General features: G+C 37.5%; 1 protein-coding gene across 6 annotated transcripts in view; it reads right to left on the reverse strand.

Moving 5' to 3' along the window:
- LOC108694465 (fasciclin-1) overlaps positions 1 to 7,032 on the reverse strand; it is a 315,697-nt gene that overhangs the window by 55,034 nt on the left and 253,631 nt on the right. The window lies entirely within an intron of this gene.

A 7,032-nucleotide genomic window follows, 5' to 3' on the forward strand; every position in this document is an offset into this window, starting at 1 on the left:
GTGACAATTGGTGGTATTATTATTATGAGCGGAAGCGTGGAACGGAAGGACGAACGACCGACTCCGTCTCGCGAGCGAAATATGAAATGGATGGATAAATGAGATAATATTATATTTATGTCGCGATCGATGTCGCGTGAATCAAGCATTATTCGTATACACATATTTGTAAATCAAGCGTATTTGATGAATACAGTAAATAATGTCATACAAATGTGTTTAAAAGCATAATCTCTTACTTGACTATCCGTTTCATTTATCGCTCAAAATTTCACCAACATAAATATATTTATTTTTTTAATTAGCGATACGTTCTAGAAATCCAAGCGTCACGCGACTCCCGTTTCTGCTTCCGACGATGATGTAGTGGCTGGGACATCGAGATTGTGCGAGTTCCAGTTTGATTCAGTTATCGGATGAACAAAATCGTGTTAAAGAAATAAGTTTGAGAGAGAGAGAGAGAAGCTACTCGGTGGTTCCCAGCGGTTCTGGATCGCTTCCAGCGAACCGGAAAAGGGTAAAGCGGAATAGCTTCTTTCTGGAAACTGTGTGAAAATCCAGATGTCCACACAGGATTTTGAATCGACGTCCCCGGCATGTAACGGGTACAATTATGTTTAATTATGGTCCGGCACGTGTGAGACGTGTTGTCCGCCTTTCACAGAGAAGTGTAAATCAAAAGGCAAGAGAGCACAGTCAAAGATCAAAGACAGGAAGTCTGCGGGAAGAGGCGGCGAAAGGTCTGCGGTGTAAGACACACGAGGCGCGCGGTGCAGTGATGGCAGAACATGGAATTCTGTGCTCCCCTACACACCAATCGGCACTTTGTCTTTGCTGTCTTTCATTTATCGAGTTTTCCTGCCTGTTTCTCGTTCTCAGTGTCTATGCGAGTGAACCTGGAAGTAAGTGATTAGTACTTCGCGCAACTACGCCGACCGCCGATGACGACCCGAGTCCTTTGATTACACCGCGATCGTCGTGCTAACTCATTTAACGAGCACGGTGTCTGTTGCAATTCAAGGATCCGATAATTACACGCCTGAGAGAGACCAAGGTTTTCAAAAGCTTCGGAAAATACCCCGAGTATAACTTATTTTAATGCTCGTTCCTTCAAGGCTCTAGAATTTAAAAAGTCACGTAATTATGGGTTTCCAATACGTTTTAACTTCGTTCATATTAAAGCTGCTTACTTGAAATATTTTATTCATCTTTATCATCTTCGTTTTTTTTGTCATCGACGATCGGGATGTCTTTCGAACACAAATACACAACATACATGGACTCCTTGGATCAAAGGTCGTCGCGAGTCCGACTAATGCATCGGACGTAAGTGGTCGGGACGTTTCCTGCTAGGAAAAGTCCCGTCACCTTTGATCCAAGCCAAGAGGATCTGGTGCAGACAGTAGGCGAGACGTGCCGAGGATCATTGCTGAAACACAGTCGATATCGCATGTGACAACAACTGTCACGTGAACATTCCATTCCTATCCTGTGTACAAAACGTTCCTATACGATATATATACAATATATATATATATATAAAAATATATATATATATATATATATTATACATATGTGACACACACATAGAGGGTGTACTTAGGGTGGTCCGCGCGACCATGTCTATTTTCAAGCAATAATGGATCTGTTTTTTATTCCTGCACTAGACTAGTTTTCTTTCTCGCTTTAACAAAATATCAAATATCATATCTATTTTATTTTAAAACACTTAACACAGGTAACATTTTATATAAACTAACAGATAGATATGCCAAAAGTGTACACTAGTTTAGTCATAGAAAAGAGACCTTACGGCTTCGTTTATCGCTAAGAATTAGGAAAAGGAAAATCAATAAGAAAGGAAATCGCGTTAGCAGATGCAAAAGTGTGTTTTTAGTCACGTGCGCTTTGATTCGTGCGGTCTATCTCAGTCCTCAGATTTCGCTATTCTCCTCCGCGACGTCAACGAAGCCGTAATTATGCCGTGAACGTACCCTCGTTCGCGCGCGTCACCCTGTATACACGCACATAGATAATGTGGCACGTATTGCAAGAGGCGAGGCCGCGAGATGGATGCGCTTGTTGTACGTAGAACGAAGTCATGTGTTTCGATCGTTCATGTAGGCATACGTGTGACAGTATATATCGTGGAGTGAAATAATGTTTCAACGACATTTTTCTCGATTTACCGCCGAGAAGTGGAACAGCTTGTCCGACGGTGAATGAGAAGCGTCTCAAGGGAGTGCCGGTGAACGCGTCGATGTGTTTCTATCGGAAAAGATGGAGCTGCATCGAGAACATCTTTGCACAGTGGGACGATGTTAACTAAAAACCGATCATGTAGAGATTGTGTATTATCAAACAATGTCGCGACTGCAATATTGAATTTCAGATGTCAGATATATTATAAGACACCGAATTCTATTTCTAAAATCTGTACTTCAAATATTTACTGATTCATATTTTTGATATTTACGTAAGTTTTCAGATTAGCTCGTTTAGAATTGACATTTATTCAAAATATTTAAACATAAAATATCCAATAAATATTCTATTAATCGCAAACAAATAAGATTTAGATCAAATCAAATTTATTTAAAATGAGACACATTTAAAATAGGAAACTTGAATATCCAATATGATAATACGAAAGGCCAATGTAAATGTATATGACTGACTTTTAATTAACAACATCCTACAATGCCGCGATATCGATATCGAGACACCAGACGAATTAAGTAAATATCGGATAAACTATCTTGACAAGAAGGCATTCTTGTGAAGAGAGTGATACTGTGACCTAGTTGTAGTTGTAGTAGTTGTGCTTGAAGGGTGCCACCTGCACGAGTAATGAAATTGTTAGTGTCTTAAATAAAGTAGCTTGAACTAATTGACTCGTTGTTCTTGCACCTGTGATTAACAGGTTTCTGCCATCCGAGCGATGACGCTGTTATCGGAAGTAGAATAATTGGTGCTTAAGTATATCCAGTATGTAAGTTATAATTGCTGTACGTGTATTGCAGGGACGAGTGTGTTTCCTGTAAACAGCGGTGTTTTTCGGCTCGTGTCGCTGTTCAATGTAAAAAAATGATTAGCAGAATATATTATGTAAGTGTATCACCTCTCCATAGAGGGATATTCGATACGTCGTAACGGCCTCATCAAAAGATGCATTATTGTACGCATTCAATTAAATAATATTCTTCCTTCCTTATTTGTGATCGATTTTATTTATACCTTTTTTACGTTTCCTTTCAGCTGCATTTTGTATATCAATATAAAATTTATAAGAACAAAGCAAAAGAAACAAAAAGAAGGTTAATAAACCAAGTAAGAGATAAAGTTAGTAAAAATGAAATATCAAATTTAGTCAAAATAATGATACGCTGCTCTATTGATTTTATTTCATTTTTTAAAGTATTTTTATTTTGTTACTTGTTTTATTACACATTTCATTTTAAATTTCAACTTTTTGCCATTAAAATATTCAAAGATAAGATATTAAAATATTAATTTTTGGGATAAATTTTTTGAGCTCCAAGAATCTGGGAATCTTTTCCCTAGAATGTTACGCCTTCCGAGAGTCTTTAAAATTAATTCTTATCTTAAGTTTTAACGTATTATGATCCAAAAATTTGAATTACAACACATTCATTGCAGGAGCCCTATCGTGTATAATTGGTTCGTTACATTATCACGAGCTATTTCAGGCACGCGTACGTGCTCCGTGTAAACTCCGTATACTAAAACGACTGCGAATTTGCTGAGATTAGAATCATTACAATACACGAGGGCGATACAACAGCGCTTGGTAGGATAGAATCTTTATGATCGTCATAAAGCTCGTTCTCTTTCTCATTTCTGCCCGCTTCCCAGCACGAGTACAAACACGCCGTCATCTATTTCGATACGAAACATCGATGCTTTCGTCCGTGATACAAATTGCGAATGCTTCCTCACGCGTCTTTAACCAGTTAATATGGTGGCGATTGCCCAATAACGTTTTCTAGCAAATATCTTCCAGAACTGTCATAATCGTTCGTGCCGTTATAAACTGTCCTGAACAATAATTTCGCTTGCCAGCTCAATGTTTCGAAGAAGTTAAAGAGGAACAAGAAATCGTATGTCTTTATTTCTATCCTGATGAAGGACTTCGCTTTAATTATATTAAAATTAAGTTAATTTTCACATCATTAATATAATACTAATTACATGGTAAATTGAGTTCCAATAAAATAAGTTATATTTTAACATATAATACAGCTTATAATGTGAACAAAAAATGCAAGGCTCGATAATTTTTAAGCTTGGTGCATCGAAGCTATTTTTATCTTTTGTTCATCAAATTATAAACTACATTATCTATATGTAAAACTAACTCATTTTATTGGGACTCAATTTACTATAATTAATACGTCCATCCCTAATTATATAGAAAATAGATTCTGATGGAAACGAGTTAGTTTTCACATGTAATGTATTATAGCTTGCATAATGTGGTGAATAAATATCAGACACAAGGCTCGATAACAATTTTTGAGCTACGGTATATCAAAGATATAAAAAATTAATAAATAGTAAAACCCAGATCAATTATTATACCAACATTAAACGAACTATAATTAAGAGTACTAAATAATATTTATTAATCACAAATTATAATTTTCCGACGATAAGTTTCAACGGGGCATAATTTGTGATTAACATTAATTATTATATTAAATATTATTTATATCTAACTATAATTCGTTTAATGCATTAACCTGGATTTTACTATTTATTAATTTATTGTAAGTTATACGAGCGAAAAGAATTGATATTATTTATTATGTAATAAAAGTATAAAATTTATGTTCACAAAGCACTTTTGATACATGATAATCAAAAACTATCTATTACTAAGCTATGTGTCTATAACTTTTGTTCATCACATTATAAGTCACGTTATTATATGTGAAAATTAACTTCTTTTTCCATATGATTAATGCGAGATCCTCAAGACATTCGTTAACTAAAATTATTAAATAAATTATAACATTTATCCCTCCAAATTGAGAGTCTCGACATCCTTATTTAAAAAGGGTAAAATACATGAAGAGACAACTCTGTGAGAGTCGCAAACCATGGGGCGAAAATGCGCCTTCTTAGTGACTCGCAATTGCCTCATTCAAGACCCTCGCGTTGCTCGTGGTTGAATAATACGTAATGCTATGTCGGAATGTACATGTGCGTACTCGATGGTACTTGACTACGCAAGTGGTTACAACGGAAGTGATTACCGCGAGGGGCAACGGAGACGATGCGTTATCATCCCTACGGTCCATAATACAATGCCGAGGGCGAGACGCGGATCCTTTGAGGTCGGCGTTACAGATTCCATGAAACACATCACGTCGGGATATACGTATCGAGACTGCGAATACTAATGTCTCTCTAATGCATTGCGCGGTCTGAATTCGTAATAGACGCCAGGCGTCGCGTCGCGTCGCGTCGCCTCGGCGAGATGAAGCACCCGCGCAGAAATTTCCACGGATTCAAGATGTGCGTGCGCGCACGCGCGCGCGCGCGCGCGTGTGTGTGTGTGTGTGTGTGTGTGTATGTGCTTTCGTCTCAGTACCGCGATTTATCGCGAATATGTGTGCACATCGCACGGCGTGCAAGATCTGCATTCTCGCGTAGTAACAGCGTCGCGCTCTTTGTTTCCGAGATATGCGCATGGATTATTATCTCAGTTCTTCGCTGCTCCCATGGAATATCTAAAGAGACATCTAAAGCAGACAAAAAAAAATTATATATATTTCTTTCGCTCGTCACTTTGGAATCGCGCGCGCAAAATATAAACATCGCTTTCGAACGATCTCTCCTTGCCGAAAATTGGAACGTCGCCCTTGTATCAACATTTAATCGTGCGCCTTATGTTATCTCACGGACTCCGAAGTTTGAACGTTGTGTAACTTGGCACTACGAAGTTTCGAGTTGGATATATTTCTGAAATAACAGATCCGCCGTGATGTTACGCGTTTGGAATATCTCGTGTTTCATCATGCTTTATGTCTCTCATTATTATCGCGATGTTTTCTCTGCGCACGATGTGCTTAAAGGTGGACGACACGGAAAGAAAAAGACTCTACCCTTCGTTGACGAAATCGAGACGAGAATCAACTTGCCAACTGTGAAAGCTCTCATGTGTAGCTGTATCAAATGTGGCTCGTGGAGGAAAAAAAAAATTGCGAATTCGACAGTGACGAACCGCGTTGTCGCGCGTTTACAGCCACAGTGAATGGGACTTCGAGAGGAACGAGTTCGAAACAAAGGCCCGCCTTCAATTCCGCAAAGAGCTCCAGGAGGTAAGGAGTCTAAACGAAGTTATAAATTTCGACTTTTTCTTCGGCGACTTTTTCGCGACTCGTATAAACCGCGGTCACAATGCTTTTACGAGTAGATGGCTTTCCAGGTCAATTGTCGTCGCTTTTTCGCTGCACGTACGTGTCGTTTGCATTAACTGGATTTTGCGGATGATTGAAGACTCACGGAAAGCTTGATGAATTTTAGCGAGGAGATATTTCATGGGCTCAACGTATTATAAATATTTTTTAGCTTAATACCACCTGATAGGCACATCTGTAGATCTATTAACAATTCTTTTTTAATCTCTCAGTGGTTTTATATTTCAATTTTTAACAATTTACAACGACATCCGAATTTTTATCTTTTCATCGAGAAACATAAAAGATAATATCGCGGAAAAATGTCGGTCAAATATAATTACGCATTTAAAAAAAAAAAAACAAATATGTCGCTGTTCGGAATGCAAATGTAGGAGTATTTGCATCGCGAAATATGAAGATAGTATTGCTTTTTTTTCTAAATGCAAATCTGTTTATATCTGCATCACATAAAATGCTAAAATAAATTATTAATTTTGTTATAGAGGATTAATATGTATATATTATATTATTTGACCGAATGCGATGTAAATTGTTTTGTTTAAAACATCGGAAAAAAATCGATAACTAATTAATTGTTCTCTAA

This window comes from Atta colombica, unplaced genomic scaffold, assembly GCF_001594045.1.
Source record: "Atta colombica isolate Treedump-2 unplaced genomic scaffold, Acol1.0 scaffold12, whole genome shotgun sequence".
Lineage (NCBI taxonomy): Eukaryota > Metazoa > Arthropoda > Insecta > Hymenoptera > Formicidae > Atta > Atta colombica.